A 19,672-nucleotide genomic window follows, 5' to 3' on the forward strand; every position below is an offset into this window, starting at 1 on the left:
TAACCACCTCCAACAAGAGAGAATCTAATCATCTCCCCTTAACATTCAATGGCATTACAATCACTCAAAATCCCCAGGATGTTGATAAAGGGGTAATCATTGACCAGAAACCAAAATCAAATTAACCATTACTGTGACTACAAGAGCAAGTCAGAAGCTAGGAATTTTGCAGCAAGTAACTCACCACCTGACTCCCTAAAGCCTACCCACCATCTAGTCGGCACAAGTCAGGTATGTGAAGGAACACTCCCCACTTCCCTGAATGACTGCCACTCCAACAACACAAGGTGGTTGACATTAGCTAGGACAAAGCAGCCCACCTGATTATTTGTGGATGTGGTGCCATTCATCTCCTCCCTCCCTACCCCACTACCAGCCCCCCACAACACCACCCCCATCAATTCGCAGTAGCAGCAGTGTGTTTCAGCCTCAAGATGCACTGCAGGAATTGTCTACACCTCGTTCACCCCCTGCAAATGCACAACCACTGTGATCTAGAATGAGAGGCAACAGATACATGGGAACACCATCACCTATAAGTTCCCTCCAGCGTACTTAGTGTCCAGATTTGGGAATATATTGCTGTTCTTTCAGTGTCGCCGAGTCCAGATCCTGGAACTCCCTCCCTAACAGTATTATCAGTTTACCTGCAGTAAATGGAGTCCAATGGTTCAAAAAGGCACCTCACCACTGCCTTCTCATAGGTAATTAAAAATGGGCAATAAATGCTGGCCTAGCAAGTAATGTGCATATCCTGTAAATGGATTAAAAAAATGCACCCACTTGCCACATGATCTTTGACATTTAAAGTGAAGTAATTGGCTGCATTAAACCAGCACACAAAATATACATACGATAATTTTTTCCATTCATTCCTGGGATGAGTGCGTGACTGGCTAGACAACTTGACAGGGTTGATGAGGAAAGGTTATTTACCCTCTGTGGGAGTATCTAGGACCAGAGGGCATAAACACAGAACAAGGTGTCACAAGGGTGGTGAACAAATTGTTGGAGGGAAACCTGAGGGGCAGGATTTACATGTAGTTGGAAAGTCAAGGACTGATTAGGGATAGTCAATATGACATGGGAAATTGTGTCTCACTAATTTGATTAAGTTTTTTGAAGAAGTTATGAAGAGGATTGATGAGGTCAGAGTGGTGGACGTGATCTATATGGACTTCAGTAAGGCATTTGACGAAGTTCTTCACAGTAGACTGGTCAGCAAGGTTAGATCACACGGAATACAAGGAGAACTAGCCATTTGGATACAGAACTGGCTCGAAGGTAGGAGACAGAGTGGCAGTGGAGGGTTGCTTTTCAGACTGGAGGCCTGAGGCCAGTGGTGTGCCACAAGGATCAGTGCTGGGTCCACTGCTTTACGTCATTTATATAAATGATTTGGATATGAACATAGAAGGTATGGTTAGTAAGTTTGCAGATGACATCAAGATTGGTGGTGTAGTGGATAGCGAAGAAGGTTACCTCACAGTACAACGGGATCTTGATCAGATGAGCTGCTGGACCAAAGAGTGGCAGATGTAGTTTAATTTAGAAAAGTGTGAGGTGCTGCATTTTGGAAAGGCAAATCAGAGCAAGACTTATACACTTAATGGTAAGGCCCCGGGGAGTGTTGCTGAACAAAGAGACCTTGGGGTGCAGGTTCATAATTCCTTGAAAGCGGAATAGAGGGTAGATAGGATAGTCAAGGCAGCATTTGGTATACTTGCCTTTATTGGTCAGTGCATCGAGTATATGAGTTCGGAGATCATGTTACGGTTGTACAGGACATTGATTTGGCTACTTTTGGAATGCTGTGTGCAATTCTGGTCACCCCGTCATAGGAAGGATGTTGTGAAACTTGAAAGGGTTCAGAAAAGATTTACAATGATGTTGCCAGGATTGGAGGGTTTGAGCTACAGGGAGAGGCTAATAGGCTGGGGCTATTTTCCTGGAGCATCAGAGGCTGAGGGGTGACCTTGTAGATGTTTATAAAATCATGAGGGGCATGGATAGGGTAAAGAGACAAGGTCTTTTCCCCAGGGTGGGGGGACTCCAAAACTAGTCGGCATAGGTTTAAGGTGAAAGGGGAAAGATTTAAAAGGGACCCAAGGGGCAACTTCTTCACGCAGAGGGTGGTGCATGCATGGAATGCCAGAGGAAGTGGTGGAGGCCGATACAATTATAACATTTAAAAGGCATCTGGATGGGTATATAATTAAGGGTTTACAGCGATACATAGGCCAAAAGCTGGCAGGTGGGACCAGATTTATCTAGGATATCCGGTCAGCATGGAGGAGTTCGAATGAAGGGCCTATTTCCGTGCTGTACATCTGTGACCGAGCAAAGGAGGAATTTTTTTTCTCAGAAGGTAGTGAATCTGTGGAATTCTTTACCAAATGGGGCTGCTGACACTGGGTCATGAAGTTTATTCAGAGCTCAGAGAGACGAATTTTTAATGAGTATGGGAATTGAGAAATCTGGGGATAAGGCAGGAAAGTAGAGTTTCAGATTATCAGATCGGCTATGATCTAATTGAATGGCACAACAGACTTTAATAGCCTACTTCAGCTCGTGAGTCTTATAATCATAGAATCCCTACAGTGTGGAAAGAGGCCACATCAACCCTCAGAAGAGCATCCCACCCAGGCCTAACCCATCCCTGTAACCCTGCATTTCCCATGGCTAACACACCTTGCCTGCACATCCCTGGACACTATGGGCAATTTAGCATGGCCAATCCACCTAACCTGCACATTTTTGGACTGTGGGAGCAAACCAGAGCACCCAGAGGAAACCCACGTAGACATGGGGAGAACATGCGAACTCCCATATCAAATGGCCAGATGGCCATAGAACCGCAACTAGAAACGAACATCCTTCAGGGAAAAACAAAAATCAGTTCTTCTCTAAACTGTCTAATCTAAGCACTAACTTAATCATATTCAACAAAGATGGGCAACAAATACTGTCTTATTCAGCGATACTCATCCTGACACTGTCACTTTAACAAACAAATGCACAAAACATACTATCACTATTTTACTGACCCTTCATATTAATCACTATAATCTATTGATTGCTGTTTCGAAGAGAGGTACCTACATTGCACATGTACGCACCTTCAATACTTAGAGTTCAATGCCACCCTACTGTTGCTTTCATTGAGATATTCAGCTTGTTTCACTGCATTCTCACCACCAGATGTGGCTACTCCCCTTATAGTAAATTCTGAAAAAGAATTAATTCATTGAACTTATTACCCCAAATATGTTAAATGTGAAGAATAAATCAAGTTCACTGCTCAAAACCTGTAAAGTTAAAATTCTGTGGAAGGAATAACAGCAAATGCACAGACTATATGCTAACTGCAATAAATGGCAATCTTTCCTTCGCAATAGATTTAGTTTTGTAAAGTCTAACATGTTCCACAATAGATTTTAACAGCAAAGTAGTTAATCTCGAGTTTTAGGTGCACACTCATTTCCTTTTACGAAGAAATTCTAGTGACACAATGGCAAGCCAATGTTCCACAGCAGAATCAAGGGTGTGGCTCTCAATTGTAGTACAGCTACAACTCTAAGCACTCCTTATTGTTTCTTAAAGGAATCGCATGCTAAACAAAGAACACATGAAATGAAAATAGTTTTCCAACAAGGAAGCATTCAATAAGAATGGGATACATGACTTGCACCTTTTATGTTAAAAATCCATTGGCTGCCTTGAACCTAACTAGCCCAAAAATCTTTTCACTTAACATTTAACTTAACTCCCATTTCCTACTTCCTTCTCCAGATATACACACAAACACACAGTTCTACATCCCATTTCCCTCTCCGGATGTACTTGAATGCCAGCCCTCAACCAACTCCCTGGTTTATAGCAAGGACAAGAAAGACAGCAAGTAAGCTTTTACTGGGATGGTGATGATGTGAAGGTGCTGGTGTTGCACTGGGGTGGACAAGACCATACATCACATGACACCAGGTTATAGTCCAACAGGTCTATTCAAGAACACAAGCTTTCAGAGTCTTACTCTTTCTTCAAGTGTTAGTGAGAGAAGTAGTATCAGATACAGAATTTATAATTAAAAGATCAAAAGGTTCACACCACTGATGAGGATGTACTAAACAAACCTAACATGCCGTTAATTCTTTAGTCAGTTAGAAGGTTTTAATTGATTAATAAGTATATGTAAATCCCAGAATTCCTTTCACATCACGGTCCTGAGAGAACTAAAGGTTTTATCAGTGTTAAAACGTGACATTTTAGGTCAGACAATGCATTTTCGGTGTGTCACCTTGTTTGGAATCCGTTTGTGCATTAGTTTGGAGTCAGACTAGTTTTATTTCTAAGGTATTTATAAAACGCCACATTGACTGACGGCCTATAAATTGTGTTTTTTGAACAAAACAAAACATTTTTGCAAATACAAATTCACCCCACAGATTAACGAGAGAGTGCAAGTGCCTGCATGAGCGAGACAGAGTGCCTGCATACAAGTGTGCACACGCATGCAAGGATGGTACATGGCGAAACCATGCATGATGCTAAGACAATGGATGAATGGACACTGTGCAACAATCGAAAGACAGGGATGTTCCCTCCCAGTGGGGGAAACACTACAGCGGCCAAGGGTATTTGGCCTTGGATCTTCGGGTAAACATTCTCCGAGGTGGACTTCGGGATACACAACAGTGCAGAGCCGCCGAGCACAGGCTGATAGCCAAGTTCCCATGATGACAGCATCAACCGGGATCTTGGGTTCATGTCGCACTACAGGTAACCGTACCACACTCTCTCCTTACGTCTCTTACTCTCACACACACACACCCACTCCCCACCCCCCCATGGGTGTGAACCTTTGATCTTTTACTTATAAATTCTGCGTCTGATACTACCTCTCTTACTGACACTTGAAGAAAGAGTAAGACTCTGAAAGCTTGTGTTTTCAAATAAACATGTTGGACTATAACCTGGTGTCATGTGATTTCTGACACTGGAATAGTGAGCAGAAGGAAGTTGAAGAAAATGTTATGGACCAGACCAAACACCCTCAAAACATGTCAGGGATGTAGCCTAGACTCTAAATTTTTCTTATTTTAAAGGCATTGCGTTCTGGATGCATTTCAATTGGTTAAACAATTAGAATTGAAGGAAAACACCCTTTATCCATACACTACAGTTAAAATACAGACAAAATAAAAGAATTGGCTTAACTGTAACTATCAAAATACTTAAAATAATAAACTACACATAAACTGTTCCAATATAGTAAAATTTCATAACCACACCCTCAGCAAAGGCAAAGTCAGTAAAATAGACTACCTCGCATACAATTCTAGCAGCAGGAAGAGAATCCTAATTTTTAGCTGTAACAGAGAGGAAGATTAGATTCCATAGCCAGCTTCAAGACCCCAGTACGTGCGAGTGAAAGACAAGCTAAAAATCCTGGTTGTGTGGGAGCTTGACCCCATTCATTCTGGCTGCTTCTACTGTTGCAACTTTTCAAGATAAAAAACACCAAGACTTCACAAGCTGTTTATTGGCTCAGAGTAGACTGCTCATCACCTCTTTCTTGACCTTTCTTCAAAAAAGGACAAAGTCTACCTCTTAAAACCACTGTATTGTCACTAAACAGAAATGAACGAATGTGGTTTATTTCAATTTTCAAAAGGCTTTTGATAAAGCTCCACAGGTGTGTAAACTTGTAATGCATGGGACTGGGGTAATGTATTGAGATGGACAGGAAAACTGGTAAGAAAGAGTGAGTAGGAATCAACAGGTCATTTTCAAAATGGAAGGCAGTAACCAGCTCAATACTACAGGGATCATGAATAAGAACCCAGCTATTCACAATATACATTGATGATTTATAATATTTCCAAATTTGCAGATGACAAAGCTGGGAAGGAGAGTGAGCTGACAGGATGAGGCAGAACTTCTTCAGTGAGATTTGCACATGCTGAGAGGACAGATGACAGATGCAGTATAGTGAGATAAGCATGAAGCTAGCTACTTTCACAGCACAAACAGGAAGGAGGATTATCTGAATGGAGAGATGGGAATGAGACCCGAGTGTCCTTGTACACAAGTCAATGAAGGTAAACATGCAGGTGCAGCAGGTGGTGAAGAAGAAGAATAGTATGTTGGCCTTCATGCTGATAGGATTTGAGCACAGCAGCAGGGTTGTCATGTTGCAATTATACAGGGCCTTGATGAGACCACATCTGGAATATTGTGTGCAGTTCTGATCTCATGAGAGAAGGATATTCTTGCGATTAAAAAAGTGCAAAAGTTTTTTTTTTTAATTATTTTGTGGGCCATGGACATTCTGGCTGGCCAGTATTTATTGCCCATCCCAAATTGCCCTTGAGAAGGTGGCGATGAACTGTCTTCTTGAACCACTGCAGTCCACCTGCTGTGGGTTGAACCACAATGCCATTCGGGAGGGAATTCCAGGATTTTTACCAGACTGATTCCTAGGATGGCAGGACTGACAGATAAAGAGAAGTTGAATCAGTTAAAATTATATTCTCTGGAGTTCAGAACAATGAAATTTTTGTAACAATGGCAATATGGTTGCCATTAGGGTAGCCTTTTCCAGAGATTTTTTGGGTACAATATCCTGAAACACTTATTTGTTCCACTTACTCCTCCGATCTCCTTTCTCAACTATTCCAATGCAGTCCTAGCTATTCTCCTACATTTCAGCATCTATAAAGTTAAAGTCATCAAAAACTTAATTATCTGCATTTTAACTTGCAGTGCATCACATTCCCTTACTACCCTCCACCATACTCAATGATTTCCAGCGACTCTTCGTCCAACATCTTGATTCTAAAATTTTTAGCCTTGTTTTGTAAATACCCTAATGGCCTTCATCCATCCCATCTTGATAGTTTCCCCAGGCCACAGTGCCCTGCAATATCTGCACCCTTATAATTCTGGCCTTCTACGCATCCCAAAATTTAATGCCCCACCACTGTCTCTTCAGCTGCCTTGATTACAACCTCTGGAATCTCCTACCTAGTCCCCTCAACCTTATTTTCCTCCTTTCAAATACTCCTTGAAACTAGCTTCTTTGACAGAGGCCTTGGTCATCTGACCTAACTGCTGTTGAGCTGGCTTGATGTTATACTTTGTTTTACGCTACTGGTATTAAGTGCTCAGACATTTCATTTCATTAGATGGTGCAAATAAAAATCTTGAATTCAACTTCAACTCAAACTATGGCTTCAGCATCACTATCTCAGTGCCTCATCTAGTCTATCACATCACCAAGCCACTCATCTTCCTGACTTGGAAACAGATGGTCATTCCTTCACTGTCACTGGGTCCAAGTCCCTGAATTCCCTCCCGAGCGGCATTATGCGTTAACCTATGACACATGGACTGTGGCGTTCAATAGGGCAGCTGGCCACTATGCTCTCAAGAGACACTAGGGCAGGGCATTAAATGCTGTACAAATAGCAACAGTCAAGTTCCTTTACTGAATAACATTTTATTGTTTAATAAGCCATTCCTTGCACTTACACAAGTAGAAAATGCGTAATGTTTAAGTATTTGTTTGACATTCTGGAACTTCTTCCCTCAAATCACTTCTACTGTGCTTTTTTGTAAAAATTCAATATGCAAGACTGCTATTATGATTACCTCTTCAATTCTTCTATCACTGTCACATCATTGTTCGATTCTGTGAAACACTGGAACATTTATTCAATAAATGGCTGTACATAAATACAAGTTATTGTTTAAGGCAAGTACTCCTTTGAGAGATAATGACAAGACCAGCAAAAATAAGGCTTTAGCCACAATTACCCAGACATACACCAAGTACAAGTCCAATTGTTAAAAGAAAAGATAAGCTGAGAAAATATGAATACACTTTTCAAGTCCACTCTTTCCCAAAACAGTATAGTTTCTCAGTCTTATGCAATTCTCTGAGGGTAATAAATGACTGCAGGTATCACCGAAAGACAGTATTATTTTAATCAAGAGTAAATGCCAATTAAACAAATTCAAAGATATCAATCTGGTATACAGGGCTTAACAGGCACATTCTTCAGATAACATTCCAACAGTCCCAAAGGATTGGTACAATGAAGTACTTCATACAAGATAAGTTTAAATTTAACTCAATATATCCAATGTGCTGTCTAAGTCAGATTTCCACCAGCATTTTTTTTTAATTCATTTGTGGGATGTGGACATTGCTGGCAGGCCAGCATTTCTTGCCTATCCCTTGTTGCCATTGAGAAGGTGGTAGTGAACTGCCTTCTTGAACTGCTGCAGTCCACCTGCTGTGGGTGGATCCACAATACCATTAGGGAGGGAATTCCAGCATTTTGACCCAGCAACAGCGAAGGAATGGCGATATATCTCCAAGTCAGGATGGTGAGTGGCTTGGAGGGGAACTTGCAGGTGTTGGTGTTCCCGTGTATCTGCTGCCTTTGTCCTTCTTGATGGAAGTGGTCGTGGGTTTGGAAGGTGCTGTCTGAGGATCTTTGGATTTCTGCAGTGCATCTTGTACCTGGTACACACTGCTGCCACTGAGCATCAGTGGTGAAGGGAGTGAATGCTTGTGGTTGTGGTTGCCCATCAAGCAGGCTGCTTTGTCCTGGATGGTGACAAGCTTCTTGAGCGTTGTTAGAGCTGCACTCATCTAGGTAAATGGGGAGTATTCCATCATACTGCTGACCTGTGCCTTGTAGATGGTGGACAGGCTTTGGGAGTAAGGAGGTGAGTTAGTCACTGCAATATTCTTAGCTTCTGACCTGCTCTTGTAGGCACCTGTGTTTAGGTGGTGAATCCAGTTGAGTTTCTGGTCAATGATAACGCCCAGCATGTTGACAGTGCGAGATTCAGTGATGGTAACACCTTACATTGTTTCTTATTGGTAATGGTCATAGCCTGGCATTTGTGTGGTGCAAATGTCACTTGCCACTTGTCACCCCGAGCTTGGATGTTGTTCAGATCTTGTTGTATTTGAACACAGACTGCTTCAGTATCTGAGGAAAAGCAAATTGTGCTGAACTTTATTCGCTCCACTTCTGACCTTATGGAGGGAAGGTCATTGATAAAGCAGCTGAAGATGGTTGGGCCGAGAATACTACTTTGAGAAACTCCTGCAGAGATGATTGGCCTCCAACAACCACAACCATCTTCCTATGTGTTGGGTATGATTGCAAACCCCAGAGAGTTTACCACCCCCAATATCCACTGATTCCAGTTTTGCTAGGGCTCCTTGATGCCACACTCTGTCGAATGCAGTCAATGGCAATCACTCTCACCTCACCTCTGGAATTCAGCTCTTTTGTCCATTTTTGAACCAAGGCTGTAATGAGGTCAGGAGCTGAGTGGCCCTGGCAGAACCCAAACTGGACATCAATAGTAATTTGAAAAATACCATGTTGATATTTTCCTTTTTGGATACGAGGTGCTAGAAAAGTGTTTGGCTAAGACCTTTCAGAAATGCAAATTTTTGTGTAATAAAAGTCGTATCATTTAAATTTCTTCAGAGGTTGAGTAGATTAGGATTATTTACATTAGAAAGACGGAGGTTGAGGGGGTCCTGATTGAGGTCTACAAAATCATGAGAGGTATAGACAGGGTGGATAGCAAGAAGCTTCCCCCCCGCCCAAGAGTGGGGGACTCCATTACTAGAGGTCACGATTTCAAGGTGAGTGGGGAAAAGTTTAAGGGAGATATGCGTGGAAAGTTCTTTACTCAGAGGGTCCTGGGTGCCTGGAACACGTTGCCAGTGGAGGTGGTAGAGGGGGGCATGATAGCGTCACTCAAGATGTATCTAGACAGATACATGAATGGGCAGGGAGCAGAGGGATACATATCCTTGGAAAATAGGCGACAGGTTTAGATAGAGGATCTGGATCGGCGCAGGCTTGGAGGGGTGAAGGGCCTGTTCCTGTACCGTAATTTTCTTTGTTCTTTGTTCTATACCCATGATTGAATGAAACCAATACTTTAACAGATTTGAACACAGTTTATTTCAGATTTGTGATTTTAATAGAAGGCTTTTATTATTTTTGTTGTGAGCTGAGATGTTGAGACAATAGTTGCCAACAAATCAACCTGTTCAGGGCCTTACTGCTTGACCACTTTCTGGCTAAGTATGTTCAGCAAGTTATTGTTATAACGTTGGTGAACTCCTCCTCTGCCTTCCCTAGCGATTATAAAATTTTGACCCTTCCTTGCTGCAGCAAACTAAAGACCAATCTACCAAGTAAATCTAAGCAGGACCATTTGCTGAGTTTATAATCAATAATTGTTTAGAAACAGAAGTCTTTTAAAGCTGACTGAATATCACACCATTACTGATGGATCAATATGGATTGGAATGTGAATTCTGTACAAGTAAAGGTCGTTCATAACCAGCTCATGTTTCCATGCTCTGGTTGTTAAGTTCCTGTGCCTGCATGTGAAAAGTCTACTGTTTATAGCAACGTGACAAATGGTGTCCTTCCTGTGAGCAATGATGTTGCAAAGTTTGAATTTTTGCATTACATAGCCCTTCAACCTACACATACAGATCTTTGGTTCAAAACAACTTTTTGCTGGACTGCTGCATGTTTTTTGATTTAACTAAAATAAAATGTAGATCAGAATAGAATGTCTGACTTATAAAACAAAAACAGAAATTGTTGGGGTTGTTGTTGAGGTTGTACAGGATATTGGTGAGGCCCCTTCTGGAGAACTGTGTACAGTTCTAGTCGCCCTGCTATAGGAAGGATATTGTTAAATTAGACAGGGTTCAGAAAAGATTTACCAGGATGTTGCTGGAACTGTAGGGTGTGAGTTATAATAAGTGGCTAGATAGGCTGGGACCTTTCTTCCTTGGTGCACAGGAGGTTGAGAGGCAAGGTTTGTAACGATAAGCAAGTCTCTCTTCACTGCAGCGTTGGAGGTTGAAGGATTGTGTTATAGAGGTTTATAAAATCATAGGCAGATAGATAAGATGAATAGCAAGGGTCTTTTCCCCCCCAGAGTGGGGGAGTTCAAAACTAAAAGGACATTTTTAAAGTGAAAAGTAAAAGGTTTCAAAAGGAACGTGAAGGGCAAATTTTTCTCTCAGAACATGGTTTGCATGTGGAACAATCTGCCAGAGGAAGTGGTAAATGCAGTTACAATAAACATTGAAAAGACATTTGGACAGGTACATGAAAAGGAAAGGTTTAAGAGATACATGGGCTAAAAGCAGGCAAGTGGGACTAATTTGGTTGGAGAAACTTAGTCGGCATGGGTGAATTGAACTGAAGAGTCTGTTTCCATGCTGTATGTCTCTGACTCTCTAAACTCAGCAGGTTTGGCAGCATCTGTGGGAGGCCAACTGTTTTCTTGACACAGATGCTGCCAGGCTTGCTGAATTTCACCATCAGTCTTGCTTTTTGTTTCAGATTTACAGCATCCGAAGTTCGTTATTTTATTTTTATGTATGGATTCTAGAGGATTGTTAAATTTAGTGTGTTTCCTGCTCTTTAATGTAACTCTACCTAAAGATAACATTTAACCCTTGACGATACGAGTACTTCAGTGTGGAAGATCAAATATTGCTGTAATGCTCACAGTCAACTCAGTTTCATCAGAGTGTGCCCCTTCTTGACAGCATCTTCCAAACCAGTGACTTCTACCATCTAGAAGTTCAAGGTTAACAGGCACATTGGAGCAATGCCACCTACAAGTTCCATCCAAGTCTTATACACCATCTCCGATTGAAAGTATGTTGCTCCTTAATATTGCTAGGTCAAAATCTGCAACTCCTCACATAGTGGCACTGGTAGACCTACACCATATGAGCTGGAAAAACAAGAAAATGAGGTCTTTATCCCTTTTTTTGTTATAAAAGCGCCATTATGTCGGCATTGGTGTCAATGGCAACATACCCCGAGCGAGATTTTGTTTAAAGTCCAGGATTGCAATGGATGACACATGATGCGGATGTAAGTTAGTTTTTAGTCTAGGCATCTTTAAGTTGCCGCTGGCAGGAAGCAATAGTTATCAAATGACATGATTACCGTGAAGTCAAATGAATATAGGAAATTCTATATACAGTCAAGCACCAGCCTCAAAGAATCATACCTTATAGACAATGTCCCAGACACTACCACTAACATCCTCGGATATGTCCTGTCCCACTAGCAGGACAGATGCAGCAGAGGTGGCAGCACAGTGGTATACAGTCAGGAGGGAGTTGCTCTGGGAGTCTCTCTGGGAGTCCTCAACATTGCCTCCGGGCCCCATGAAGTCTCATGGCTTCAGGTTAAACATGAGCAAGGAAACTTCATCCTTCAGCTGTTGAATCAGTATTCCTCCATGTTGAACTTGGAGGAAGCATTGAGGATGGAAAGAGCACAAAATGTACACCGCAAAGATTGGCTCAGCAGCAGTACTACAATCGAGCTGGTTGGGTCCTAAAAGGACTGGGTCTGAGGCAGGTGGTGAGGGAACCAAGAGGCAAAAGCACACTTGAGCTCATCCTTACTAATCTGCCTGCTGCAGTTGCATCTGCCCATGACAGTATCAGTAAGAGTGATATCGCACAGTCCTCATGGAGATGAAGTCCCGCCTTCACATGGAGAATAACTTCCATTGGGTTGTGTGGCACTATCACCATGCTAAATGGGACAGACTTTGCACAGATCTAGCAGCTCAAGACTGGGCATCCATGGGCTATCAACAGCTGCAGAACTGTACTCCAGCACAATCTGTAACCTCATGGCCCGGCATATCCCCCACTCAACCATTACCATCAAGCCAGTGGATTTACGCTGATTCAATGGAGAGTGCAGGCAGGCCCAGGAGCAGCACCAGGCATAACTGAAGATGAGGTGCCTTTACCTGGTAAAGCAACCAAACAGGGCTACTTGCATGCCAAAACAGCAAAAGCAGCAAGTGACAGACCTAAGCGATCCCACAACCAACAGATCAGATCTAAGCTCTGCAGTCCTGCCACATCCAGTCGTGAATGGTGGTGGACAATTAAACAACTCACTGGAGGAGGAGGCTCCACAAATATCCCCATCCTCAATGATGGAAGAGCCAAGCACATCAGTGCAAAAGATAAGGCTAAAGCATTTGCAGCAATCTTCAGCCAGAAGTGCCAAGTGGATGATCCATCTCGGCGGCCTCCAGTGGTCCCCAGCATTACAGATACCAGTCTTCAGCCAATTCGATTCACTCCATATGACATCAAGAAATGGTTGGAGACACCTGGATAATGCAAAGGCTACAGGCCCTGACATCATTCAGGCAATAGTACCAAAGACTCGTGCTCTAGAACTTCCCCTAGCCAAGCTGTTACAGTGCAGTTACAACACTGCCATCTACCTGGCAATGTGGAAAAGTTGTCCAAGTATATCCTGTGCACAAAATGCAGGAGAAATCCAACCCGGCCAATTACCGCCCCAACAGTCTATACTCAGTCATCAGTAGTGATGGAAGGTGTCATCAGTGCTCTCAAGCAGCACGTGCTCAGCAATAACATGATTTATTGAATCAATTTTACAATAAGTAAAAAAAAATAAAATTAAAACTTTTTTGTGTGTGCAATAAAAGCCATGATTTATATTCCAATAAAGGTAAACTAGCAAGTTTAGTCTGCCCGGCATTCTTTACTCATTTAGAATTTATCATGGCAGCAAATCTTGGAGAATGTTCTGTAAATGTTTAAAACAACAACTGGGGCTACTGCACAATGTGAATTTTCCACTCTATACAAGAAATATGTAAGCAGCCTTTCCTACTACACAGAAGTATCTATATATACACTGACGGTCATTAAAAAAGTATCACATGGAACTTGAGCAATATGTTCCTTTGTTGGAAGTTCTGTCATACACATTTCATAAAAGTATCAAGCCTCAAAACACTACATGATTTCAGTAAATTCCAGCTGAAAAAGCAGTTGCCTGTTTTTGTATTCAGCAAAAATTCCAATTAAAACTAGTACATGGAAAGGACCTGGAACCAGTTAACAATGAAATGGACTTTTTGCTTTTGTTTGACATGTATACCCTAAATTTGATTAACCACCCCTTGCACAAACCATGACTGCTTCAGACATTTGGTTTCAGGAGGTAACTTTTACCTTAACTTCAATTACATTAAACTTGACTGCAGATTTGTTATCTAACCTACTGCATTCCAGCAATCTTGTGACTGGGAGTGAACTCCATGGGCGCAGCAAATATGGTGCAACCAGTTTCACTACAACTCAGCAGTTGTCCAGCTCAGCTCCACCCTCTGATCAGGACATAGAAACTTGAAATCTCAAAGGTTAAGACATGGGTGATGTAATGCATGTGTTGTGAATTGAAATGTTCCAATTTGGAATGGTGATGAATTAGATGCAATTTAGTTGCCCAAACTTCACAACTTTGTCTCATTGACGAATAAACAACCAGCTTTCAATGGAATCTCATGCCTCCAAAAGGGTGTGAACTATGGTATTTGGTCAGCAACTGTACAGAATGATGCAGTCAGAATGGCATGTGAAGGAAGCTGTCAGTGTTTTTATATTGCCACCTAGTAATAAAGTGTAGGGGCATAACCGTTGAGTAAAAATTACACTTGTTCAACTCTTGATCCCCAAAGTGAAAAACATTCAAGGTAAATGTCTATCCTTAAATTGAGCTGAACTGTAAGAATTCATGTTTCTTGAAAAACTAAATCAAAGTTCTGAACTAATAGAAACCCTTGATCACCATTAGTGACATATCCTGAAACAGTGGTATTGCACTTTAACTTTCAAAGGAGGAAGCAGCATTCGTACGAAACTAAATGTAGCAACAATCTCATACAACCCTTTCATGTAATATGCGTAATACGTTTAAGCAATCCTAAACATATCATATCCATCTCCTCCCACAATATTTACCACCAGTGACAGATGTGTAGTTGGTAGTACTTCAACAGAAACTTAATATTTCATAAAGTAGGGCTTCGTAAAGTGGGGTCAGGACCAAGTGCGGTTGTGCACTGAAATTTTGGGCTTGCAGGCCCCAAGGTAGCAGTGTGCACCATGGAGCTCTCAGAGTTGTAAAAACTGCACTCCACCCTGTACTTAGAATAGTTGCAACAATATACAAGCCTAGCTTGTGGGAAGTAGTTTGGGAAGCAGTGAAGTTCATTGATAAAGGATTCAGTATTTAAAGTTTTGGCAAAGATTTGTAGCTTGGGTTGTGGGTGTGTTGGTTGACTTGCTCACCAAACTGGCTTGTTCTCATTCAGACGTTTTGTCACCATGCTAGGTAACATCATTGGTGAGGCGTCCGTTGAAGCGATGCTGTTCTACTCTGCTTGGAATTTATACTGTGCAGCCCATTACGGTGAGTAGTGTCATTTCCAGTTTTGTTCTGTGTGGGCTTGCATATAGGGCCCAAATCTATATGTTTGTTGATTGCACTACAGGTTGAGAACCATACCTCTAGGAATACCCATGTGTATCTTTGTTTGGCTTGGGCTACTAGCAAAGTAAAATAAAATGTATCTGCAAACAAATTCGCCCCACAGATGCACCTATGCGCGTGCGCAAGAGCGAGAGAGAGAGTATGCGTGCACACGTGTGGGCAAGAGAATGAATGCGTACAGAACTTGGCTATCAGCCTCTGTTCGGTGACTCGGCATTGTTGTGTATCCCGAAGTCCTCCATGGAGGACATTTACATAAAGATCCGAGGCCAAATGTCCTTGGCTGTTGAGGTGGTCCCGCACTGGGACAGATCATCCCTGTCTGGCGATTGTTCATTCATAGCAATGTCCATTCATCCGTTGTTGTAGCATCTGCCGGATTTTGCAACCTCAACCTCAATTGGGATCTTGGGTTCACGTCGCACAACAGGGAACCCCAGCACACGCACATACACAAGACACCACACACACCATGGGGTGAATTTGTATTTGCAGGTGCATTTTATTTTGTTCAAAAAGCACACAATTATTCAATACAGCATTTTATAAATTCCTTCTTTAGAAAAGAAACCAGATGAACTCCAAACTAAAACACAAACTGATTCTAAACAAGGTCTCACATCTAACATGCATGGTCTGACATGATAAAACCTTTAGCTCTCTCAGGACTATGACTTCAAAAGGAATTCTGGGATTTACCTATACATATTAATCAATCAATTAAAACCTTCTAACTGACTAAAGATTTAACAGCATCTTAGGTTTGTTTAGTACGTCCTCAATGATGTTAACTTTTGATCTTTTACTTATCAATTCTGCATCTGATACTACCTCTCACTAACACCTGAACAGTAAGACCCTGAAAGCTTGTGTTTTCAAATAAACCTGTTGGACTATAACCATATCCATAAGACCATAAGACATAGAAGCAGAAATTAGGCCATTCGGCCCATCGAGTCTGCTCCGCCATTCAATCAAAGCTCACAAGTTCCTCAACCACATTCTCCTGCTTTCTCCCCATAACCCTTGATCATCAAGAACCTGTCTATCTCAGTTCTAAATGTACTCAATGACCTGGCCTCCAGAGCCTTCTGTAGCAGTGAATTCCATAGATTCATCACTCTCTGGCTGAAGTAGTTTCTCCTTATCTCCGTTCTAAAAGATCTTCCCTTTACTCTAAGGCTGTGCCCTCGGGTCCTGGACTCTCCTGACAATGGAAGCATCTTCCCAACAGCCACTTTGTCCAGGCCATTCAGTATTCTGCAAGTTTCAATTAGATCCCCCCCCCCATCCTTCTAAACTCTAATGAATATAGTCCCAAAGTCCCCCAGCCCCACCCCAATTCTCTCTCTTTATTTCAGAGCTCCCTTCCCCCTCCCCCATTTCTGAAGAAGGGTCCCAACCCAAAACATCAGCTTTCCTGCTCCTCTGATGCTGCCTGGCCTGCTGTGTTCCTCCAGTTCCACACTTATGTCTGACTCCAGCATCGGCAGTTCTTACCATCTCTCAGTGGACAATAACCTGGTGTTGTGTGATTTCTGACTTTGTCCAACCCAGTCCAACACTGGCATTAGCTTTAGTTAGTTTACAAAGGGCTTCCAAGAAGAAAAATAGCAAATTCTGTCCTGAAAACCGGCAGAAAACATCGTTCTTTATCATAAAATTAAAACAAAGAAACGCTGATGCCAGAAATCTGAAACAAAAGGCAAGTGCTAGAGAAACTCCACTGTAGAGATAAAAACAAAAAATTAACTTATCAGAACGGTCACTGGATTCAAAATGTTAGCTTTTCTTTTACTGGTCATCAATGCTGCAAGATCTGCTGAGTTTGTCTAGCACTTTGTTTCTGTTTCTCTTTTTGTCAATTGATCAGAAAATCAAACCCAGCTTTAAAACACATGATATAAAAGTAGTTTGAAAACAAAACTGAAAGGTTTCAAATTTCAGAACTTACACTGTTTCCCATCTGTTCTGAAAATGTTCCATCATGTTGCAACAAGTAGCAAGTCGATCTTGCTCAAAGGAAACTGAAGGAACAGTCAGAACTCAACTCATTCTATTCTTTTAACTTGAATTCTTGATCCACAAAGGTGCTTCCCCACAACCCTTCACTCCCCCCTTACCTTTCAAAACCCTTAATACACTGCAGAGCTGTGTTGTCTTATCCTCTATGAATGTGCATGCATTAGGATTAAAGGGAGATATAGTTTAAGACTGCATAGCATCTTAGTTAACAAACTGTTTTGCTAATTATTTGCCACTTCTTTATTAAGAACAAATTTATTCTTTAAACAAGTTATTACTGGAGTTTAAGAAACTTGGAGAAAGTGTCTTATTCTAGATAACAGCAATAAAGAGAAACATAACTACTTTGTTGATAAAATAAGACTATTACACCTTTCGTAAGGCTTGCAGAGTCATGGGACTGGATTTCCAGCACATCCCTCCTGTCAGAATGCGTAATCCAAATATGCAAGAGAATGTTGTGGAAATTAATTCCTGGAGTACGTACAAGATGGGCTTCTGCAGCAGCATGTATAAAAATCAAGGGATTCACCTACCTTACATCCAGTATTATGCAATGAGAAAGGTCTATTTAATAATTCCTACTGTAAAGTAAACCTTTGGAAACAGTGACCATAATATGATAGGATTTTACATTAAGTCTGAAAGCAAAGAGGTCATTCTGAAACTACAGTCACAAATCTGAGCAAAGAAAAATAACTAAGTATGATGGGCAAGGTGGGCATGGTGGATTGGAAAACCACGGGAAAACATTTGACAATACTCTAGCTAGTATTTCCCAGAGTATTATCTGGAGTCTACAAGAAATATACATTCATTGAAGGCACAAAAGCAAATCAGGAAAAGGCAAATCAACAATGGCTAAGTTATTAACGTTACATTAGATCAAAAGAGGAGGCTTAAAAGACTACCAGAAAAGAAGTGGCAATCCAGAATCCAAAGGATAACCAAGAAACTGCTAAAGAAAGGGAAAAAAGAATATGAATGCAAGCTATTCAGAATTTTAAAGGTGAAGTGTAAAAGCCTCTTAGTCTATAACTTTTCAATTATCCAAAGAAGGACAAATAATGGCTAGTTCCCAGCAGAGACAGAAAAGTTTTTATACAGAATAAGGAAACGGCAAAGAAACTGAACAATTACTTTGCATCTGTCTTCATAAAGCAAACAAGAGAAAATCTCCCAGAAATGCTAGGGAACGAAAGGACTTATTCTATAATTCAATGACTGCGAAGATGAGAAATTCAAGAAAGTAATAAAGAGTCAATGCTTGAACAAATAATGGGTTACGGGTTGATAAATCCCTCGACCAAAGTGCTGAAGGATATGGCTACACAGATAGTGAGCGCATTTGTGATCACCTTTCAAAATCTTACAATTCTATATCGGTTTCTGCAGCCTGCAAGGCCAAGTACCCAATTTAAAACGGGAGGCTGAGAGAAAATGGAGAATTGCAAACCTGCTACTTTGACATTAGAATTAGAGGAAAGGTTAAAACCCATTATAGACGATGTCATATCAGAGCACTTTGAGCAGCCAAAATGGACGTATGGAAATTAGGTTTGTCTCAACACCTGACGAAGGGGCTGCGCTCCAAAAGCTTGTGAGATTTCAAATAAACCTGTTGGACTATAACCTGGTGTCGTGCCACTTCTGAAAGAGTTTGGACGATATCCTATCTGGGCTAGTAGTTCAGAACACCAGGCTAATGCTCGAGATTCCAGTCCCACCATGGCACATGAAGAAATCTGAATTCGATTAAAAGAATCTGGAATAAAGGTGACAGGGATAGGGAGGGTTTGGTGGAATGGTCTTCAGAGGGTTGGTGTGGACTCGATGAGCTGAATGGCCTGCTTCCACAAGGTAGGGAATTCTATGAAAAAGCTAGCATAACAGCAACCATGTAACCACTGCTGACTGCCACAATAAATCTTCACTGTTACCAAATCCAAATCTGGTTCACCAATATCGAATAGGGAAAGTAATTGGAAATCCTTGTCAGGCCTGCCCAATGCATAAATCCAGACCCACTGAACGTGGTTTACTCTTAACTGCCCTCTGGGCAATAAATGCTAGCCTAACCCCATCCCATGGACAGAAAAAAAGAAGGCATTTAGATAAAGAAGAACCGGCAGAGAATACATGGATACGGACCACACGCAGGCAGATGGGATTAGTTTAGAGTAGCATCATGGTCAGCACAGACATGGCAGGACCAAAGTGTTTAT

General features: G+C 41.6%; 2 protein-coding genes across 8 annotated transcripts in view; both read right to left on the minus strand.

Annotated features, from left to right (window-relative positions):
- Positions 1-19,672, minus strand: part of fam189a1 (family with sequence similarity 189 member A1) — a 335,517-nt gene that overhangs the window by 155,105 nt on the left and 160,740 nt on the right. The gene's annotated exons all lie outside the window — the stretch shown is intronic.
- The window catches only part of tjp1a (tight junction protein 1a), a 150,247-nt gene that overhangs the window by 96,406 nt on the left and 34,169 nt on the right, over positions 1-19,672 (minus strand). Inside the window, exon 1 of one of the 7 annotated variants that reach the window (XM_048617230.1) lies at positions 3,120-3,152. The exons of the other annotated variants lie outside the window; for them this stretch is intronic. The gene's annotated coding sequence lies outside the window, so the exon portion shown is untranslated. Of the gene's footprint in view, positions 1-3,119; positions 3,153-19,672 lie in introns of those variants that run through there. 7 annotated transcript variants of the gene reach the window in all.

This window comes from Rhincodon typus, chromosome 36, assembly GCF_021869965.1.
Source record: "Rhincodon typus isolate 14 chromosome 36, sRhiTyp1.1, whole genome shotgun sequence".
Classification (NCBI taxonomy): Eukaryota; Metazoa; Chordata; class Chondrichthyes; order Orectolobiformes; family Rhincodontidae; genus Rhincodon; species Rhincodon typus.